The sequence below is a fragment of the Phasianus colchicus genome, chromosome Z (genome assembly GCF_987193195.1).
Source record: "Phasianus colchicus chromosome Z, bPhaCol1.hap1.1, whole genome shotgun sequence".
In the NCBI taxonomy this organism is placed as follows: domain Eukaryota; kingdom Metazoa; phylum Chordata; class Aves; order Galliformes; family Phasianidae; genus Phasianus; species Phasianus colchicus.
In genome coordinates, this window is record NC_143476.1 from 74691419 (window position 1) to 74699954 (window position 8536).

Below are 8536 nucleotides of genomic sequence, written 5' to 3' on the forward strand. Positions count from 1 at the left end.
TAATGCCCAGGTGCTTAAAGAAAATAAATAATGACAATCCCTGAAAATCTTGCATTAGCCGTAGAACTGCCAACTCTGATTATTTTATCAAGTAAAAAGAAGCATGTGTTTCATCACAATCACACCTTCATGCAGGCCTCGAATAGCAGATGTGTAATCACATATTATCTCTGGGTTGGTAACTTAGGGACTTGTAAAACAGGAAATAATTGATCTAATAGTAGATTATAAGAAATTATTTTTGCAATGTGGTACAGAATGGTTGTTACTTCAGAGCAGAACACAGTTCAGTAGGATAGGGAACCTACAATAAGATGTCTGTTACATAATCCTACATCTTTTTTTCTATGTTGAAAGATGTGATTAAACCAGAGACCTTTCATTTTTACATTAAATGAGCTGAAGCAAATAGGCAGATGGGAGGAAAACATAAAAGACTCAGATACTGCAACATCCTACCAGTATAGGAGTATTCTCAGTGACAAAATAAAACAATGAACTCCAGCTTAATTCTGCTAATGAGCAAAGTAATGGGGAAAAATGCTGTCGAATTACATCATAAAGATGTAAAATTGACGTATGGATTGAATGTACACTATGGTATGAAAGCAGAGGGACAGATTTTATTCCAGATTTGCATGAACGTTCCCTGGGAGATTGAATCTGACAATGCCAAATCCATTTTCCATGTCAGGGTTATGAGAATGGGGAAGTAAAGCACAGGCTTTGCTGGTGAAACCCATCACAGCCTCAACTGGAAAGAGAGCTGGAGCCTATGGAAAGGGAACAATGCACTGCTTCCAAAAGGAAGGTGGGGCAGGCTTCTCCCCTTTTTACAGAGCTGCATGTTTTCACACCCACGGATGATGTTTATGTTGGGCTTCAATGGTGGGTTTTCAATTTGGTTTTTGGTGAATGTCTCAGGAGTGGAGAGGGCCCTTATCATTGTAACAGCCATGCTGGAGGTACACCTCCAAAGGGATCTGCATACATGAAAAACCAGAAATCTGGCAAGGGTTTTGGGCAGAGTAACTGCAGCACTGAGAAAGGTGATAGCTTAAAAGGAAATAGCAATCTGATGTGCAGTCAGGCTGGGATCCTTTATTTTTACCCACAAAAGAACCAATCACTGTTATCATAACTGACCACAGCATGCATTTTCAGCAGCAGCAGCAGCATTAATAAATAAAATAGACTGCCACCTTCCTGTTTTTAAACTGGATTCTCCTAAATGTATCTTTTCACTAACATCTTGCCCTCTTTCTACAGATTTTAATACAATCCCTTCACAGTACTTACTCTTTCACAATTTTCATATGAAAGCTATCATCAAAAGAGAAATGAAAAGCAGGGGAAAATAACTGAAAAGAGCATGGCCTGATTCTTGTACAAAAGAAGAGCTGTGTTAACTTGCCGGAAATTCCATTTTCTTCTCTTTCTCTAAAAACCATGTACAAATTAGACATTTACATGATAGATGAGTATGTTCCTTTCTTAGGGAAAGTATTCCACTGGAACTCAGGGCTCGGGTAAGTTCCATGTAATGTGGTCGTTGCCAAGGAAACTACTTGTTCTTAATTGAATAGTAGAGAAAATATTTGTGTAACTTATTGGCACATAAATTAAGGTTGCCCTTAAGCAGCCTTAAACTCACACAACCTTCTTTTTTAACCAAATTGTCCTAGTTTCTTCGATTTTCTTTTAATGTACAAACATCACTGAAGAATTACAGGATGCCAAGGGCCTCTTCTTCAGCCCAAACCACAGTTAAAATAGCACGGTACTTAACTCCAGTATCTAAAAGAGAATAAGCTTGATTATTACACAGAAGATGAGGATGTAATGTCAGAAAAGTACAGGATAAGCAGGGAAAAGGTAATAAAATAAACTGCCACAGATAAGACTCCTCCCAAAGAGAATGTCACATCACCAGCCATAATGGTGTCGATAACCTCAGTTTGTCTACGACAGTGTAGCTCCTCTGAAGTCAATAGACTCATGCTGATTTACATCTGCTGAGCCTTTTATTTGTGGTGGTTGGTTTTTTTTCTGTATTCCCTGTGTCACCAGTTCTTACTATTTATTCAAATTAGTATCGGTTTCTGAAGGACAAAAGAAGTGGTGTTCTAAAACAAGGATTGTCTTTCATGCAAAGCCCGAAAGAACATAAAATCCCACGACAGGCTTGTTGAGTTAAACAGTCCTCTGTTGCTACTGATGAACTGGAGCCAGAGACTTTGTACAGATACTGTGCAGGGGAAGAAATCTGACCTGTGTGGACCAGATCACCTTAACTTTCCTATTGGAAAATGTAAGGGCATCATGAACTCATCCTGACAGATGTGGAAGGTGCGTGTTCAATTGAGTCATTCTTCTTCAGGTGTTCTTAAGAATTTGCTTGCCATATTGCTTCTTAACAAGAACGGTCAGTAGGGAGATCTCTGACAACCTAATAATCAATTCTACTGTTCCAAAAAGAATGTGGTTTTCTTCATTTATTTTTCTTTCCCATACATAGGATGCTGATCAACTTTCATCTATAATATTTCAAAATTTTAACATTCATTTAATTCAAATTTATCTGGAATGCACTCATTAAAGTGCTCCATAATAAGGAGGCAATAAAATAAGAGTGATTAAGCTGTGAAATTTTCAAGGAACCAATCAATACTACAAAGCATTAAACTAAACTATTTCTCTCTCTCTAGGTAAATTATGTTTTCTTCAGTCATGGTCCAACTATTTCCATTTGTCAGGTCCTGTATGGCAATCAGGTTCCATCATCATTCTGGGCTGCAGGATCCCTAGGACACAGCTGTTATATTAGATGCCTGAAAAAATTCCTCTAAATAATAGGCCACTGTAATATTTCCCATGTAGACCCTTGCCACTAATTGATTTCATTTTACTAATGAAATATGTCTTTTAAAGTTCAAATAAAAAGCAGATTCTTATACAAGTGATTTCTCTTTCCTCTAACAATGTGGGAGGATGGTGGGTAGTGTGGTATCCTTTCAATCAGCAGTGAGTGTAGAATCTATATATTCAGATAGCTAAGGATAAATATTGGTTAATTCCAGGTTATGTGCTTGACAGATAAATCCTCTGAATAAAGATGTGGCAAGATACTACGAGACCAAGGCAGGGAGCCCAAACAGCATCATATAGGTGACCCTGTCATTTAAACTGAACTTGTACTAATAATGGTCCTTAACAAGCTGTCAGTCTTACAGGAGAGCCTTTTGTGCCTTTTCCCTGATGCTTTTGTATTCGCTTACTCGATGGCCACAAATCAGCTCTAGCTGAGTTGCGGTCAGTCCTAGGGCAGCTTGGGAAAAATGACGCTTCACTCTCCTTGTAGTCCTTGTGCTTTGCTTTTTTCCCCTTTCTTTGCCTTTCACTGCCACACAAATCATAAAAATTGCAGGCTGGGGGTCAAGCTGCGTAAAACAAGCAGACATTGGTTTCTTCTTTGTTTCAATGCAAAGCATGGATGGGAGGAGGGAAACTGCTGTTTCACTGAGATAATTGCCGTTAGAGTAGAAAATCCAGAAGCATCCCAAGACAATGGGAAACACATCGGCAGAAAGTGTTTTTCAGTAACTAGGAAATACAGATGGGTTTTTAAATACCTGTTGAAGAATAGTAGCAAACTATTCACTGAGTAATTAAGCTCTCCTCCACTTTTCCCACCTTTCATGTTTAATGAAAAAATAAATACCATGCTGAGGACCAGAAAGGAATCTGCAGTACTGGAAAGGCTGCTGCAAAGCCTGGTACTCCCAAAACCTCAGGGCCAGCTGGTAAAGGAAGGAGGGATATCTTGGCATTCCTCCATCATTCATTCATGTCTGCTGGTGAAGCCACTCCTGGACTCCAAACAACAAATGTGCAGAATGAGAAGTGTAAAGCCTTCCCGGAATAAGGATGCTGGTACCAGCTATGCTTTCAGAACTTTGTTCTCATTCTATTCAAGATGCAGTGACACAGAATGTGTTTCTCTGTTCTGCACACGAAGCTTGATTTGAGGCTCATCTCAAGACTGGTCTTGTTCACTGTCTATGATCCATCCCTTCAGACATCATATATAAAAGGACACCATGCTGTAAACCCCAGCAGGCTGTGGAGAGAGCTCGTCTCATAGTCTTAAAACTGCCTGTTAATACAGTGGGGGGGGAGTCAAGCACAGAGCAACCCTATCTGGTTTGATCCCTGTCTCTAGCTAGGCTGTAGATAGCACTGTGCGTAGATGGCATTACAGACTGCAGGATCACAAGCACGGTGATCTTTTTTCTGCATATGTTCACTTGTATATGCTCACAGCATATACACCCAGTTCTGCCCTTAGAGCAAAGCTGCAACTCTCCAGCATTGCCAGCATGGTGTTACACAGCAGCAAGGGTCTGACTTCTGCTCAGCCTACACAATCTCACTTGTCAAAAAGCTTTGGGATACCTTCAGATGGCCTTGAATGGAACTGAGTCACAGACTGTGGTGGTAATGGCAGTACTGGTTTGCTCAGTGACATCTTTCTTGACATTTCTTGACTAGTCTTTCTTGACTAGTCTAAAATCCCAGCTGTAGAGAAGCTTGAAGACTTCAGCAGCTGGTAGTTTTCTTGAGAGGAGAAGGAGAGAAAACAATCCTTTTCTTAAAGGGTTCTTAACCAGTGTTTTTGCAGTCACCACATGCCTGCTCCCTTAATGACAGGGTAGAAGGACATGGAGATCTATAAGATGCAGTTGAGTCTTGAGCTCAAATTTAAATGTTTTTTTTTTTTTGTTAGCTATCAGTATTTTTGTATTCTGTATCACCTCTGATGTAATGATCAAAGTAGAAAAAAACTAAACATCACCTCAACACCAAAACAGAGGAAGGTGGACTTGCAGATTAAACACATTTGTCCTTTTCTGCACTGTCTATACAGCAGCTTCTCCTCTCGATCTTGTTTTCATTTTTTTTGCCAGCTTTGGCAAAACACTTTCAGTCCCTCTTAGTATGTTTTATCTAATACTACCATGGAGGCAATAATCCACACCTACATTTCAGCATTGTTAGATGAAAGAACAGTTAGAAATGAAGAGTGTTTTATTACCACTGTAATTAGTTTATTTGAAAAGCAAATCTGTTAAAGCTCTGCAAAACAAACACCATCCCACGTTTGAGGGGCAGCAAGGCTCAAATCAAACCATTTGCCTCTGTTTTGGAAACTGAACATACTACAAGGATCCAAATTCCATCTTTTGTTACTCATAAGACTGGTAAAGTGATGAAGGGCTGTTTTTGCCTTGCTTGTTTTAGATGTAGCTTTTTACAAGGTTAGGCTGTTCTCTTTTCAGAACAATTTTTCTATGTTATATCTTATGATTCTTGAAAAGAATTAAGTAGTGATCTACTTGTGTAACGGCATATCCAAAATAAAGAGCAGCCTTCTCATTGACTTTGGTATGTCCAGTAATGTCTGGTCTCAATTCAGTTTCTTCAGCCACACCTTACATTCTCTTTAAAGATGTATGGGGAAGAGTTGTTTCCCTCAATTCTAGATCTAATTCCTCTGTTGGTTTTATATAAAAAGCAGTTTCATCTTTTTTATTTTGATATAACATCTAATAGGGTGAGGAAAACTTGTGACTATGTATTGATCTTAACTTGGATTAGCCCATGGTCATCCATGCAGTCATACCTTTTAGCAGCTTCTGCACGGTGGGAGCGTGAGGTTGACTCTGCAGGCAGCATGCCTAGGCTCAGAGACTAAGGCAATGCTCTGTCTGGGGAAGGAAACAAAACACAGAAGGATGCAAAAAAACCTCTGAGAACTACTAGTCTGCAATTTAAAAAAGTGCCCATCTGTTGCTATTCATACACACTGCTATCTAATGAAATCAGAGCAATAGTTCTACTGATTTGTTTTATCTATCATTAAGGCGCTGGAGATCTATTACAGCCAAGGAATAAAGAGACAAACAAGTCCATCCTTCTACATGCTGAACTGGATACTTCAATCTGTTATCTGTTTTTGGCTTTTGCATCTTGATGAGTGTGATCTATTTACTAATGGAGTTAAACAGAAGCTGAATTAGGTCTCTTAAATCAGGTTGGCTACTGTGGCTATTTACATCCCATTACGATATTAGTATTCATAGTCTCTATACTTCAGTTTCCAAATTCAGTTTGAAAATATTTTGAACCAAAAGAGAGAAGTGCATCATGCACACATCATTCATACAGAGAAAGTATGTGTCCTGAGCAATTCAGATTAATTTTCTTTTCAAAGGATAGATCATACTCAGGAGTAAATGCAGGAATCGTGCCTTAGCAGTAAGTTAACCTCATGTCTCTAAAAACAGACATTAGGTCTTATTTTGCTGATAATAATGTGCAAAATGGCCTATAGAATGCAAAGATTTTACTGTTGAGATGCTGGCCTTTGACTTACATTGCAAAGAAAAAAATGGTTTTGATTTGCTTTGGCTTTTGATATATTCGTTATTCTTGGGTATGGCCAGAGAGCTATTACTAAAAGGTATTCTTTCAATAGCAGGTTTTGGCAGGAATTTAAAGACTAACTGACAAGTGGTTGAAAGTGGGACCTTTATCAGTACTGGAGGTAATACCACTCCGAGCAAATGACATCAGGAAATTTGCCAAGGCTGCAGAGTACACAGGTCATCTGTAGGAGCTGTTTGAAGCACTATCTACTTAATAAAAAAGTTCAGACTGCCCTCTTCGTATATTAAGGCCTAATGAAAGGACTAGTAAAAACAGATTTTCTGATAATAGATAGCCACAGGTGGTTTCTAGTAGCATAAAGCATCTTGGAAAACTGACGGGCTTACAGTTTTTGCTTTTCAGAGTATTTTTGTGATGTTGCCCTGTTGTGCGTTCATCACGCACTGACATAAACTAATCACAGGGCAATTAGAACAAGCACTCTTTAACACCTTCCTGCATCAAACCCTGTTCAAGTTTGACTTGTCAAATCTTTCTTATTGCACAAGATGACTTTCAGCTTGCTACTTTCGGATTCAGCACCTATTGACTGTGCTGATCCAATGATCTTCATACAGGGTTTTAAAAGCCAGGCTTGGAATAGGGACTAGGATAAACAGGTCTACCGATTTCCACCAGACAAGAATGTGTAAGAGATTTAATCAACAGAAGTAGTTTTTAGATAGTAAATTCTGGAAGCAATTAATGACTGTCACCAAACTAATCTCTGACCCAAAAGCTATCATAAATAGGATTTGCCACATCATTAAATGGACATCAGGTGGTGCCAGGGAAAGAGTGAGAGAATGGCAACACAGTACCAGGGATTAGAGGTAGACAAGAACAGTGATTTCTCCAACATATGGGAGGAGTATGAACTTTTATCTCCAAACCTGAATTTGTGAGAAAATCACAGCAAAAAAAATGTTGGTTGTACCTCTTCAAGTTTCTTCAAGTCCTCCTGCTCAAAGAGGCCTATCAGCAACATGAGCTGAGGTCAATTACAGCTTTGACTAGCCAAGTGGTAAAAACCTTTAATGTGAGTGATTCAAAAACCTTCCTCAGTAACTCTCCCCTATGCTGCAGCAACCTCCTATGATAAATCTTTTCTTAAGGTCTGCCTGAAAAGCATGTACTGTAGCTTTTTGTTGTAGTGCTTTGTCATATCATCTACCACAACTAAGAAGAACTTGAATCCATAGTCCTAACAACTCCCTTTCAACAACATGTAGGCTTTTATAAAATCACCTCTTAAACTCCTCCACACCAAAATAAACAAGCCCAGTTCCCTTAGATCCTTCTTACTGCTTTGCAGTAACCTACTGACCCCACAGCTTAGAGCCTTCCACTGGGCCTTCTCCATTTTCTCTGCATTCCCCAAAACCAAACTTAGTCATCCAATTATGACCTCACCAGCATTGGGTAAAGGAGGAAAGCTGCTCTCCTCAATCTGCTGGCCAAATTAATTCTTATGTAGCTCAGCATGTGGCTTGCCTTATTCACGATGGAAGCAGAGCTGACTCTTATTTACCCTGACATCCACTGCAACTTCCAGGTCTATTTTACCCTGGTGCTTTTCAGCCTGTCACTGCCCACTCTGTGCAGATGCATCAGGTTACTCTACCAGAAGCAGGACCAATGGGAGTTAATTAAAACTGGTCCTAATAACCTTCTGTAGATGTACTGGAAAATGGTTTTGATTAAATGTATTTTATGCAAACAGAAAATCTGCTTTATTATAGACTATCTGCCATCTCCCTTGTTGCACTGCATTTGTGATCCCATCCCATCACCAGCTCATGTTCCCTAGGGGAGTGTGCACTGCAACACAGGAAAAAATGTGTGACAAAAGATCCTATGCTTTAAAGGCAAAGAGTAATACAAAAATAATTTTCCTAGACAAATAGTTCAGTATCAGTCACAAAATGGTGATGTTCACATTTCTCAAAAAAAAAAAAAAGAAAGAAAAAGAAAGAAAAAAAAGGTGAGAGAGAAGGAAAGAAAGAAAGGGACAGAGAGTATCAAAGTGTTTCCATTTTCTGTGAGT

At 39.1% G+C, this 8536-nt stretch overlaps 1 long non-coding RNA gene across 1 annotated transcript; it reads right to left on the reverse strand.

Moving 5' to 3' along the window:
- Positions 1 to 1726: 1726 nt before the first annotated feature.
- Positions 1727 to 7485, reverse strand: LOC149913087 (uncharacterized). Its single transcript, XR_016461650.1, has 3 exons — positions 7427 to 7485; positions 5684 to 5768; positions 1727 to 1797 (listed from the first exon to the last, which is right to left on the reverse strand). It is a non-coding gene; the product is annotated as an uncharacterized LOC149913087 (long non-coding RNA).
- Between the last annotated feature and the right edge of the window lie 1051 nt (positions 7486 to 8536).